The 14,216-nt window shown below is 41.2% G+C and overlaps 2 protein-coding genes across 5 annotated transcripts in view; both read left to right on the top strand.

Moving 5' to 3' along the window:
* LOC118527529 (ATP-dependent DNA helicase Q1-like) overlaps positions 1-14,216 on the top strand; it is a 336,638-nt gene that overhangs the window by 72,615 nt on the left and 249,807 nt on the right. The gene's annotated exons all lie outside the window — the stretch shown is intronic.
* Positions 1-14,216, top strand: part of LOC144382351 (cationic amino acid transporter 3-like) — a 100,420-nt gene that overhangs the window by 72,584 nt on the left and 13,620 nt on the right. The gene's annotated exons all lie outside the window — the stretch shown is intronic.

Below are 14,216 nucleotides of genomic sequence, written 5' to 3'. Positions count from 1 at the left end.
GCTTCTCAGCTCTGATGAGCAAAATATAAGTTAGGGGAGGCTATTCCTTGGTGCTTCTCCTCCAGCATCCTTCCCACCTGTTTGCCTGCCCCCCTTCTTGGTCTTTCCTTTCTGACCTGGTGCAGAGCTTGCTTTTTTCATCTTTGTCTTTCCATAGGTCCCAAAACATAGTATGCTTAGACATGTTCCTTGAATGAATGAAGATTTTTCCATCAGTCTTTCCTGACTCCTTCATGTTTTGCTTCATTTCTTGCTGGAGATTCTGAAAGTCTCTGTGTCATATCTTCTTAGGGAGGACATTGGTGTGCACTTTGCAGAACAGCAGGTCCAGTGTGATAAGGTGGTCCCCCATCACCAGAGAGGATTTGAGGGTCTTTGTCCTCCAGGCTCAAGGAGCTAAATATCTATTTTTACAGCTGCTGAAGGTATCGCCTGGCCTTTCTAATATAATAAAAAAAACTGTGGTGGGGATGGATTATAGGCCAGGTCTGGCTATAGGAAGAAATATTACCACCAAGTTCCCCTGGAGTGTGGCTGCCTCATGGTCATTAAAACACTGAGTCACCAAGAGGCAGCTTGCTGTTATCAGAAAACTCATTTATAACTCTTTAATTTTGAAGGCCTTTGGAACCTTAAACTGTTCTTCACCCTCCAGCTTCCCCATTGCTACACTGCGGGTAGCACCCCAACACCAGAAGCCCAGACAACACTTATCCATGCATGACACCTGTTTTATTGAGTATAAGTGGCAAATGTTGATTTCCAGGTTGTCTTTCTCTTGTCCTCTAGCAGTTCTTGGGCTATTTCTCTCCATCATCAATTGATACCTGTTATGTGCTTCCAGAAGGCAGATTCATTTTAACCTTAGTTAAAGCAAAATCATGTGTAAAGGTCAATTTCTTCACCGAGTATATTCCAAATTGATAAATATAATTTTTGGATTGTATTCATTTGCTTTATCCTTGTCTCTTTTTTCTTTGATTATCACAGAAATCACAAAGCAGAGTGGGGATGAGAAAGAAATAGGAAGAGGGATACAGAGTGTCCCTCGAAAGTGGTGGCAGAGGCTCTTTGTTGTAGATTATGTTGTCTGAGTTGGGATGAGGCAAGTGGGTCTTGGTGGAGAAGTCATATGGATCTATATTTGGAGAATAGCTCAGGACTTTGAGGCACGATACAACTTTCGTATAACTCAGATGATTTGGTGTCTTTCCTGCAATAAAACAAAACAAGCAAAGTGAAACGAAACGAAACAAAAGGGTGTGTATTGGGAGGAGGTACATGGAGGAAGGAACCACGGGCTCTGACCACTCACAACTGCTAGTCTAAAATGGAAATAGAGGATAATTATGGATGGGACAAATGGATGGATTTCTAGATTCTGTGCTTACAAGGAAAGGAAGGATTTGGGGGAAAAACAAAGCTGTTCAGCAAGGTTTCTTGGAAAAAATGACTGTGGATCAGTGCTCCCCTACATTATAGTTGTAGTTTGGAAAATGAGGTGGACAGGCAGATGCATTTTCTTCTACTGCTTTCTCCTGAGGACTTTCATTAGGTGTTCTGTGTTTGGCAGGATTCAGAATTGAGAAAATGGAGTGGAGAATCATAGGGAGAAGTAGAAAAGAAAGTGATTTTCACTGTTGACATCAGTGTACCCCATCATTTTCTAATCCCTTAATTGCACAAGCTTCCTGGCTTTCTCAGCTCTTTCTGCTTCCTGTTTGGAAAATTTCATTCTGATTCTTCCTGGTAGCCCATCTAGTTTCTGAAGACCTCTAGAAGCAGAAGCTCAGGCTGTTCTAATTTGTCAAGTGATCATCTTGTTTTGGAGTGACAAAGAGGTTAAGATTTTCCAACACTGGATTCTGACTGAATCTAAACCTGTAAATGTGTCAAGTCATGTTGAGAAACATTGCATTTCACTCTGTCTTCTCTGTAGTTATCCCAGAAGCACTAAGAAAAGACACCTGTTCACAACCATCCCAGAATGATACTAGATAATATGGAGTCTATACAGCCTCTAGAGAAGCTCTGGTTATCTGATTGTTTACCCAAATAATGGTGCAATGATACTAGTATAGTGTGTGCATGTAGCAGAGACTGCATATATTTTGTGGGAAGGAAGCAAAATGTTTTGGTCTCTACCTAGATTTTGGGCTACATTTGGGTGGATGGATTTTGTCTACATACTGTTGGTCTGGTGTGTGTTAATCTGCATCAGGATGGGTTTTCACTGGCTTTGAATTCAGCCTCTGCCAGACTAGGATGGGTTTTGGGAGCTGTAGTGCTGGGGCTGGTAGGGTAGGTAGGTGAGTTGGAGGAGGTGGCTGTGTTTCCTCTTGGTCTAATGAGCAGGCAGTCTGAGGCTGCCATGCCTTCAAGTTCAAGTCTTGGTTGCACCTAGTAAATATTACTTGCAGAATTTGGGTTTCTAGCCTCATGGAGGTTTTAACCTAAGGAGTTTTTATTTTAGAAAGGGAGACAAAAGCTTCTTCCATGTAACACGCAAACAGAATACAGTACAAAGTAAGATCATAGGTGGGAGGATGCCTGGTAAATGATTTGTTTGGTGAGGTTGTTCTCAGAAGACTCCTGGGAGATAAGTTGGGATATTTATTTTCTTTAGCATGAACTGAATTTGGTTACTTCACCTTTCTTTCCAGCCTTTCTGGGAAGTTATCTGACCTTTACTTTTCTTTTCCTAGGAGACAAATTATAGGTTTATTATTACTGCAATGGTTTTTCCCTTCTTTTTCTGCACAGACCAGGACTGAGAATTATTATTATTAGTATCATTATTATTAATATTATATCTTAGTATCTTGATCTGTATTAATATCTGTAGCAAATATTTAACTGGATCTGTCTAATTGGGTAAACTGGATTTACTGGCACAAGGTGTGGTGGAGTTCGTTTTGTGTTTTTGGTGGGGGGCATGGAAAGAAGGCCTAAAGAGGCTCTATTTGGATCATGGCCAAGCTGAAGATGCAGCTTGAACTGATGTTTTCCTGGGAAACATTTATACACAATGCCAAGATGAGGTAATTCCCGCCTCTGCCATGCAGCCTTCTCAGGCTGACCCACAGTGCATAGAAGATTCTCACTAGTTTTGCCAACGCTGGAAAATGTGATACTTAGTACTCTTACCTTTCATCAGCTAGTAAGCCATGTGGGGTCTTGACATGCCCTTGCCTTGACTGTTCATTTCTTCCTTAGGAATATCCTTCCTGGTTCATAGTTCATCTATCTTTTACTTACTTTGGCACGTGGGGAGGTGTTCATGAAATGCACTAAATTATAAGTTCCCAGAGAGGAGAATTCTGAATATGCCAACATTGTCTTGCACTGTGTGTAACTGAGTGCATGATGATTTGAGGGTAATAATGGTGGTATTGATAAGTTAGGGGGAAGAAAAATGTTGTGTTTGCTTGAGTTCTTTTGCACAGAGAATCACTGTACTTCCTGAATTTTCTAATTTGGAATTTGCATTTGTATTCATTTATACTTAGTTCAAATCTGATCTTTAATAAACGAAATCTAGTCTTTCTCACTTAGAAACTTGTGTGGTTTCTACTTGAGGGACCATCCCATTTCTCTGTTTAGACCCAATCCAAAGTATACTGAACATATCTGTGTAGTTATTTACAGGTAGTACAGGAAGAATGGCAGCAAATACAGAAATAGCTTTTCTCTGGGAGCTTACACTATAAGGATACTTCCCTATCCTCCTGAAACAAGTGAAATCCTGTTCTACACACCAGTCAATCCTTCGACTGTTGTCCCACTCCTCCCTTCTGCAGGCTAGCCTTACATGTAGTTATTGCAGTTTGAGTATCGTGTCCTGTTGCCTGATGCCAAAGCATTAGGTGACTTGTTTTCCAAATAAAGTAAAGCAAGAAAGAAGTAAGAAAACTCTGCATTGTCTGTCTGTTCATTTGTCATATATCAAGGTCATGAACTGGAGCAAATCATAAATGCCAAAGATAATGCACTTTGTCTCAGCTGACTTGTGATACTTCCTTTGTACTTTCAATTTGTTGTGGTGAAAGAGACTTTGACCTTGGTTCTTGTGTCAGATCTCTGACATCCAGACTGGGCTGTAGAGCCTGGAGGTACTTCCTTGGCTGTGGCCAGTTAACTCTTTGTACCTCAGGCTCTAGCTGGGCAATGAAAAGCAAGCTGGAAGCATCATCAGGCAGAAGCTCTGCTCCTGGGCTCCACCTCACCACCTACTACTCCTACCCTCTTCCCTAACTGGGATTTCTCCCAGTGCATAGTTCTAGGCCCTGAGTTCTGCCACTGGACATTAATGAGGGGAGAGCAGGGGGCAAGTGGAGCATACTGGAGAGATCCGATATCTACCTGTAAGAGTGACCAAGCCAATTCTGGAAGTAGAGTTATGTTGAACAGGGTTTGGAAAGAGTGTTTTTAGGCAGAGAGGGACAGTCTGTGTGAGGGCTGATGTTAATGCCAGCAAGATGTGCATTTGTGGGGAAAGATTTGTCCTGTTCAAGCAGGAGCCACAGAAAAGGTTAAAAGTAGGAAAGTGGTAAAAATAGTTAAAAGAAAGAATTAGGAATATAATCTTAGAAGTTTGGATTTGATAGAGAGCAGGAAGCTATAGATGTGTTTGGGAGTGTGTGTGTCTGTGTGTGTGTCTTTTAAGACTTGAGGAAAGTGTCATTTTCCAGAAGGACAGTAGAGAGTACTCAAAGTTTAGTTATGTGGTGCAATGTAGTAGTCAGGAAGAATGTGATTTAGGGCTTTATCCTCTTTCAAGGAAGGGCAGGACTCTCTGATTGCTGCTGGGTGATTCCGAGTGAGAGATGAGAGTATCTGGTTGTTAGAGTTACCAATTTTATGAACCAGGAGGGTGGACCAAGGAGTATGTCAGGAGGCAGGTCCTAGATATGCAATATTTGCAAACCATAAGAACCTACTAGGTAGAGGGAGTATGGACAAGGTGCTAAGTGTCTATGTGACTTCATGTCCATTGAATTGAATTGCAAAGGTCTGAATCCAATGATTTCAGTTGGAATTCCTTAGATTTATTTAAAACTTTTATGTAATTACCCCGAATAAAGCCATTAGAGACTGCTTTGTTAATCACCTTGTTTCTGGACATAATTAGGGTTTTCTTTGTTTTGAAACTAAAATTGAAAGGCAATCCCTTATCTTCTCTGTAGATCCTCCTATACTAATAGCATTTTCACAATGCCCATTATTCCTTATGTCAAGTCCATATTTGTTAATAACTTAAAACAATATAGTGAGGTGATCCAAAAAGAAACAAGGAGGTCTATAATGATGCCTGATGTCCATTGGTCTTTGTGATTATTTCTATGAGTGATCAATAAATATTAACAATGCTCTAGGTGCTGTGTGCTCAGGGCTAGTCACATGCATGGGTCACAATGGGGAACACCAAAGCCCATTTTAGTCCAAGGAGGGTGTCTTCTATTTGGCATCTAGAGATCTATTGTCCTTTATTTCCACTAAAAGCCAGCAAAAGGAAATGGGCTAAAGTTTTGGGCAGGAATTAAAAATTAGCTGTAAAATTCTATCTGGGGACTATTGGAATAGGTATGGGGATGCTTTGGAATCTTTCTTGGCATCTAAAAGGATGGTCTGGAGGCATTTTGGCCCCAGATTAGTTTTGGATTTTATCAGGACATGGTTTAGATGGAGCTTTCAGATTCAATGGTCCCAATACTTCTAGCTCCAGCCTATCACTATGTATTCAGGAGGAAAGGGAAGACATCAGCAGAAGGTGACCTGGTCACAAAGAGAAGAACTGACTCAAATACTCCTTTATTAGCCATGCCCAGCAGCCTGACTCTTTGTGGAGATAGGGTGCTGCAGGAGCAAGACCATGGTCTTCCAAGTGACAAAGAACCAAGATCAAATTCCAGCTCTTTTTGTACTGGCTATATGAGCTTGGGACACTTGTCTAACTTCTCAGTCTGTGAAATGGAATAATAATGCTCATGTCATTGGGTTGTTATGGGGGTTAAATGAAATAACATCTGTGCATTATTTGCAACTCAACAAATTCTGGTTCTCTTTCACCCCTCTCTCCATATAGCCCTAAATGTTGCACATATACCTTGATATCCCTGTTTGCCAGATACCATTTTTCTCTGCCTCCAGCCTCTGCCCATGTTCCCCAATGCTTCTAGAGTCCAAGCCTTGGTCCCTGGTATATTAGTTTGTGTTAGTCCAACAAAATAACAATAAGAGGCAGAGTTTTTATAAGCATACTAACATGAACCAATGTTGGACCTTCTTTCCAGGAATTTTTGCTTGCTGACAAATTTGGTTGTAAATCAAAGCCAAGGGAGTTCTAGCCTCCTACCCACTCCTCTGATCTAATGTTCCTGATTTGGAGCTAGATCACTCTGAGCGGGATTTTGTTCTAACCAAAAGTGATGGCAAGCTTGTTTATAAAAGACATTTAGGGAACGAGAAACCATAACCTTTAGTACTGGGACATTGTTTTCCTCCTACCTTTTCAATTTGACAAAGATCAAACCTACAGAAGTTGTAAGAATGGTAGCATTAATACCCCTTTATCTTTCAATGAGATTGAGCAGTTGTTAATATTTTGTCGTATTTGCTTGCTCCCTCTGATGTGTGTGTATGTGTGTAATTATGTGTACGAAATATGATCTATATGAAAGTTTACTAATTACTCAATTTTTTATAGAAAAATATCTCTCCCTGATCCAGGTGCAATCCAGGGCTCTGCACCGCATCTCATGGTCGGGTCTCTTTATGCTCCTTTAATCTGCAACAGTTCCTCAGCCAGACATTCCTGACATTTACAGTTTTGAATAGCATAGGTCAGTTGTATTATAGAAAGTCAACGTTCTGTGGAAAATTGTTTTGTAGATAGATCGTTTTTTAATTTCAAGCTTTTTATTTAAATTCTAGTTAGTTAAGACATATGGTAAAATTGGTTTCAGGTGTAGAATTTAGTGATTCATCACTTACATCTAACACCCAGTGATCATCACAACAAGAGCCCTCCTTAAAACCCATCATCCATTTAGCCCATCCCCCACCCACCACCCTCCAGCGGTTTGTTCTCTCTCATTAAGAGTCTCTTATAAACAAACAATGAATCATGGAACTAATGATGTAATGTATGGTGATTAATATAACAATAAAAAATTTTTAAAAAGTCTCTTATGGTTTGCCTCTCTCTCTTTTCATCTTATATTATTTTTCCTTCCTTTCCTCTATGTTCATCTGTTTTGTTTGTTAAATCCCACATATGAGTGAAATCATATGGTATTTGTCTTTCCGTGACTGACTTATTTCGCTTGGCATAATACCCTCTAGTTCCATCCACATCGTTGCTAATGGTAAGATTTCATTCTTTTTGATGTTGGAGTAGTATTCCATTATACACACACACACACACATGCACACACACACACACACATCTTCTTTATTTATTGATGAACATTTGGGCTGTTTCCATAATTTGGCTATTGTTGATAATGCTGCTATAACCATCGGGGTGCATGTTCCTCTTCAAATCAGTATTTTTGTATTCTTCGGGAAATACCTGGTAGTTCAATTGCTGGATTGAAGGGTAGTTCTATTTTTAACTTTTTGAGGAACCTCCATACTGTTCTCCATAGTGGCTACACCAGTTTGCATTCCCACCAACAGTGTAGGAGGGTTCCTCTTTCTCCACATCCTCGCCAACATCTGTCTTTCCTGACTTGTTAATTTTAGCCATTCTGATTAGTGTGAGGTGGTATCTCATTGTGGATTTGATTTTTATTTCCCTGATGATGAGTGGTGTTGATCATCTTTTCATGTGTCTCTTAGCCATCTGGATGTCTTCTTTGGAAAAATTTTTGCCCATTTCTTGACTGGATTAATTTTTTGGGGGGTGCTAAGTGTGATAAGTTCTTTATAGATTTTGGATACTAATCCTTTAGCAGATATGTCCTTTGCAAATACCTTCTCCCAATCTGTAGGTTGTCTTTTAATTTTGTTGATTGTTTCCTTTGCTGTGCAGAAGCTTTTTATCTTGATTAAGTCCTAAGAATTCATTTTTGCTTTTTATTCCTTGCCTTTGGAGACGTGTCTGTAAGAAGTTGCTATGCCTGAGGTCAAAGAGGTTGCTGCCTGTGTTCCTCTGTAGAATTTTGATGGACTCCTGTCTCACATTTAGGTCTCTCAACCATTTTGAGTCTATTTTTGTGTGTGGTGTAAGGAAGTGGTCCAGTTTCATTCTTCTGCACGTTGCTGTCCAGTATTCCCAACACCATTTGTGGAAGAGACTGCCTTTTTTCCATTGGATATCCCCTCCTACTTTGTTGAAGATTATTTGACCATAGAGTTGTGGGTCCATTTCTGGGTTTTCTATTCTATTCCACTGATCTAGGTGTCTGTTTTTGTACCAGTACCATACTCTCTTGGTGACTATGGCTTTGTAATATACCTTGAAATCCAGAATTGTGATGCCTCCAGGTTTACTTTTCTTTTTTAAGACTACTTTAGCTCTTCGGGTCTTTTGTGGTTCCATACAAATTTTAGGATCCTTTGTTCTAGCTCTGTGAAAAAATGCTGGTGGCATGTTGATAGGGATTGCATTAAATGTGTGGATTGCTCTGGGTAGCATAGACATTTTATTTTATTTTTTTAAAAGATTTTATTTATTTATTTGACAGAGAGAGACACAGCAAGAGAGGGAACACAAGCAGAGGGAGTAGGAGAGGGAGAAGCAGGCTTCCCGCTGAGCAGGGAGCCCGATGCGGGGCTAGATCCCAGGACCCTGGGACCATGACCTGAGCCGAGGGCAGACGCTTAACCGACTGAGCCACCCAGGCGCCCCAGCATAGACATTTTAACAATGTTTGTTCTTCCAATCCATGAGCATGGACTGTTTTTCCATTTCTTTGTGTCCTTTTCAATTTCTTTCTTAAGTGTCCTATAGTTTTCAGAGTACTGATGTTCAAAAATTGTAAGATACCTAGGAATAAACCTAGATCGATTGATTTTATCATTAGATTCAGGTTACACATTTTGGGCAGGAATATTATATAAGAACATTGTTAAATGCAATTAGTGCCATGTAGGCAGGGAATACATCTTTTTCTTCTCCATTGTGTACATAGCATCAAGCACTAGAACTGGCATTTAGAAGGTGCTTAATATTTATTAAATGAATGAATGATGAATGACATAAGACTTCCACTGCTACTTAGGTCTATTATTATTCTACTTGATAACAGGAGAATGAGCAGCCTTCTCCAATATTATAGTCCCATTTCTATAATACATGTTTGAAGGTTAAGTGTAACCCAAGACCTCTATAAAGAGCCCACAGGAAGGGAAATGAAATGGGGACGATGATGTGAGGCAAACAGTGGAGTCTCTTTACCCTAGGGTGGGTGGTGATCATACCATGTTGAGAGTGGAGAATGAATAAGGTGGTCCTTAGTGGAAAGAAACACAGAACCTAGGAGTCCATGGCCTGTTGCCTTGCTGAAATAAATTAGTTATTTTGATTTCCAGATTTTATATCTTTCCCTCCCCTAACTGCCATTTGAATCCTAAGATGCCGTAGTGAAAATTGATTTCTCTCTTTCCTCCTCTCCTCCTTTCTCAGCAGGGACAGCCCCATGAGTCTCTCCTTCTCTACCTTCCACCTCCCACCACCCCCCTCCACACACATAAGTGTATGTTTTCTAACATTTATATTCAGTGTTTGGGCAGCCATTCACTCCAGATTATTTGTTGTTGAGAAACTGTATAACTCCTGGGACTTCTTACTTGGATGTAGAAGCTTTCATCCCTGTTGCCCAGGGGAAGTGAGGTTATGAGAGGTATTTTTTGCCTCACAGAAATGTGTTTTTAGGCTTCCCTTTGGGGATTCATTTCTCTCTAGCTCTGAGTATTTCAGACATTTCTGACAGTTTTTCCTGAGGCATCTGGGGCTTGGGACTGGATTCATCTATTTAATTCTGCACTGGTGAGTGCCTGACTCACATGGTTCCTGTCCCCTTCCTGAGAGTTTACCTATCCTTGTCTTTGCAGTCCTTAATTTCACTAGGTTCCAGAAAAAAGCGCTGTTTATCTCCATGTCAGCTCTTGATTATCCACAATACTGGTGGGCATAACCTAAAATAATGGATGATACTAAAATGACTTTTATTTCATTTTCAAGTGATGGAGTCCTGCCTGGAGATAATCTAGACCATGAACAGCTTCAGTGAAAGGAATTTGTCATGTTACTGTCCCATGGGTGGCTATATGGCATCTCTTCTTTGGCATCTAGTGAGGGAAGCAGATAGAAGCACGGAGTCTGTTCAGCTCATTATGTTGTCAGAAGCACCAGCCATCTCCTGAGAGCTCTGTGCAAATTGTCTCCATGCCTTGTTTTCAAACTTTGGAGGAGGTCTTTCTTTAGATCCCAATACTTAGTTCAAAGAACATGAAAATTGGTATACAACATGTGAAACTCTCAGTTTTTCTAGGGTTTCCATCACACCCAGAGTAAGAGCCAAAGTCCTCACAGTGACTCTCAGACCCTCTGTGAAGGACCTGGCTTCCTGCTTTCTCTCTGATCTCATCCCCTACTGCTCAAATTAGTCAAATTCATAGGGACAGAAGGTAGAATGGTGGTTGACAGGGGCTGCTGGGAGGGATAGATGGGGAGCTAGTGTTTAATGGCTATAGTGTTTCAGCTGAGGAAGATGAACAAATTCTGGAGATGGATGGTGGTGATGGTTGCACAACAGTGTGAAGGGGAATCTGTCTTGGACCACCCATTTTAAAATCACAACACCCCTTCTGAGCACCTCCTAAGATTTGCTTGCTTTCCTTTTCTCTGTAGTACTGATTGCAAATCTAACACCATATATACTCGTATTACTAATGTGGTTTGTTTTTTTGCTTCTTACTGCAAGAATGTAAGCAACATGAGCGGAGGGACATTTTTTTTCTTTGCTTTATCCGTAGTACTAAATAAATAGGGAGTAGTTTACTTATTGAATTAATAAATGACAGACCATGTTTGGACACAGACTTCTAGAGAAGGCACAAACAGAGAGAGAAAATGGGAAAATTACATATTTCATTTGTTTTGTAAACTATTTTTTTACCCTTGAATATGAGACACAGCCCCAGTGTTCATGGGGGCTTTCATTCTGTTTACCATTGCCTACGTATTCTGAACTGTTTCTATGATAGAAGTGTTGGTTACACATGCGAAGCAACTGGTATCCAAACTATCTTTGAAGCTATTCAGGAGAGGCCACAGGGCCAACTTCCTGATTGGCAGGAGTATCAACTCCCTACCATGGAAACCAGTGGAAGTTACTGCCTTGGAAAAAAGTTTTGAAAATGAAGGGTCCAGAGTGAGGGCAGTACCATTCTGAGAGACAGAGGAGGGAGCACAATGACCTCTAAGACTAAGGAGAGTGGGGGGGGGTTGCGGAGCAAGATGCTGGAGGAGTAGGAGACCTGGATTTCGTCTGGTCCCAGGAATTCAGCTGGACAGGGATCAAACCATTCTGAACACTTACGAACTCAACAGGAGATCGAAGAAAAGAATAGCAACAACTCTCTGAACAGAAAAGCGACCACTTTCTGGAAGGTAGGCTGTGCAGAGAAGTGAATCCAAGGCGATATTCGGGAGGATAGACGGCAGGGGAGGGGGCCTTCATCAGTCGCTTCTGGCAAGTGATAGAGCCGCAGAGCACAAAATCGGATTTTAGAAGTCGGCTCCGCTGAGGGACATCGCTCCAGTGGCTAAGTGGGGGGTGGGACCCTCGCTGGGACATTGTGGTCTGAGGACCCTCGGGGTCACAGAAAGACCGGGGGTGCCTGAGTGTGGCAGAGCTCCCAGGTATCGGAGCGGGGAAGCCGGCTGCAGAGACGGAGCCCAGGCGTGGGCTCTCAGCTCGGGGTTGTCATACACCGTGATCCCTGGCACAGTCGGGCCACTGCTCCTCCAGCAGGGACCCAACAAGGGGCAGATCCGGGGAGACTCCCCTTCCTCCCCGGGGAGGAGCGGCGTGGGAGCGCACTGCAGGGATCTGCGGGGTTTGGAGACTCCACACAGGGTCGGGTGCCAGAGACAGAAACGCTCGGTCACAGGCCGGGTGAGCACGGAGTGCGGCTGGAGACCGGGGAGACGGGAGTGACTCACTGCTTTTCTCTGGGGGCACACTGAGGAGCGGGGCCCTGAGTTCTTGGCTCCTCCGGGCGGAGATTGGGAGGCCGCCATTTTCACTCTCCTCCTCCAAAGCTGTACCGAAAGCTTGCAGGGAACAAAAGCTCCCGAGAGCAAACCCGAGCAGATTACTTAGCCCGGACCAGGCAAGGGCGGGGCAATTCTGCCTCCGGCAAAGACATTTGGGAACCACGGCAACAGGCCGCTCCCCCAGAAGATCAGGGAGAACAGCCAGCCAAGACCAAGTTTACCGATCAATGAGAATGGCAGAACTCCAGCACTAGGGGAATACTGCACATAGAATCCATGGCTTTTTTCCCATGATTCCCTAGTCTTTCAAAGTTAATTTTTTTAACTGTCTTTTTTTTTCTTTTGAATTTTCTTTTTCCCTTTTTGAACCAACATCTTATCAATCCCTTTTTTAAAAAACATTTTTATTTTTCATTTTTAGAGTCATATTCTATGCTTTCATAGTAGTTACCCTTATTTTTGGCATATATATATAAGTTGTTCTCTCTTTAAAATTTTGAGATACAGTTTCTTCTAACAGATCAAAATATACCCTAAATCTCTAGTGTATGGCTTTGTTCTAATCTCCTGCCTGATCACATTCTTTCCCTTTTTTTTTCTTTTTTTTTAATCCTCTTCTTTCTTTTTTCAAACAACTTCTTATCTTAAATTCCTTTTATAAAATTTTTTATAATTTTCATCTTTACAGTCATATTCCATCCCTTCATTGTATCAACCCTTATTTTTGTACATATGTAAGTTTTTCTTTCTTTAAAATTTTGGGAGGCACTTTCTTCTAACAGACCAAAATACACCCAAAATCTAGTGTGTGGCACTGATCTATGCACCAGCCTGATCATATTTGATCATATTCTATTCTTTTTGTTTTGTTCTGTTTTTGTTTGTTTTTATCTTTTTCTTTTTCCTTTCTTTCCCTTTCTTTTACCCCAGCTTCAGGTCTTTTCTGATCTGTTTAGAGTATATTTTCTGGGGATATTGTTACCCTGTTAGCATTTTGTTCTCTCATTCATCTATTCTCCTATGGACAAAATGACAAGATGGAAAAAATCACCTCAACAAAAAGAACAAGAGGTTGTACCGACTGCCAGGGACCTACTTAATACGGACATTAGTACGATGTCAGACCTAGAGTTCAGAATCATGATTTTAAAGATACTAGCTGGGCTTGAAAAATGCATGGAAGTTATTAGAGAAACCCTTTCTGGAGAAATAAAAGAACTAAAATCTAACCAAGTCGAAATCAAAAAGGCTATTAATGAGGTGCAATCAAAAATGGGGGCGCTAACTGCTACGATAAATGAGGCAGAAGAGAGAATCAGTGATATAGAAGACCAAATGATGGAAAATAAAGAAGTTGAGAAAAAGAGAGATAAACAACTAATGGATCATGAGGGCAGAATTCGAGAGATAAGTGATACCATAAGACGAAACAAGATTAGAATAATTGCGATCCCAGAAGAAGAAGAAAGAGAGAGAGGGGCAGAAGGTATATTGGAGCAAATTATACCAGAGAACTTCCCTAATTTGGGGAAGGAAACAGGCATCAAAATCCAGGAGGCACAGAGAACCCCTCTCAAAATCAATAAAAATAGGTGAACACCCCGACATCTAATAGTAAAACTTACAAGTCTCAGAGACAAAGAGAAAATCCTGAAAGCAGCTCGGGAGAAGAGATATGTAACCTACAATGGTAGAAACATTAGATTGGCAACAGACCTATCCACAGAGACCTGGCAGGCCAGAAAGGACTGGCATGATACATTCAGAGCACTAAATGAGAAAAATAGGCAGCCAAGAATACTATATCCAGCTAGGCTGTCATTGAAAATAGAAGGAGAGATAAAATGCTTCCAGGACAAACAAAAACTAAAGGAAATTGCAAATATGAAATCAGCCCTACAAGAAATATTGAAAGGGGCCCTCTAAGCAAAGGGAGAGCCTAAAAGCAACATAGACCAGAAAGGAACACAGACAATATACAGTAACA

This window comes from Halichoerus grypus, chromosome 6, assembly GCF_964656455.1.
Source record: "Halichoerus grypus chromosome 6, mHalGry1.hap1.1, whole genome shotgun sequence".
In the NCBI taxonomy this organism is placed as follows: domain Eukaryota; kingdom Metazoa; phylum Chordata; class Mammalia; order Carnivora; family Phocidae; genus Halichoerus; species Halichoerus grypus.
This window is presented reverse-complemented; position numbering and strand designations above follow the sequence as displayed.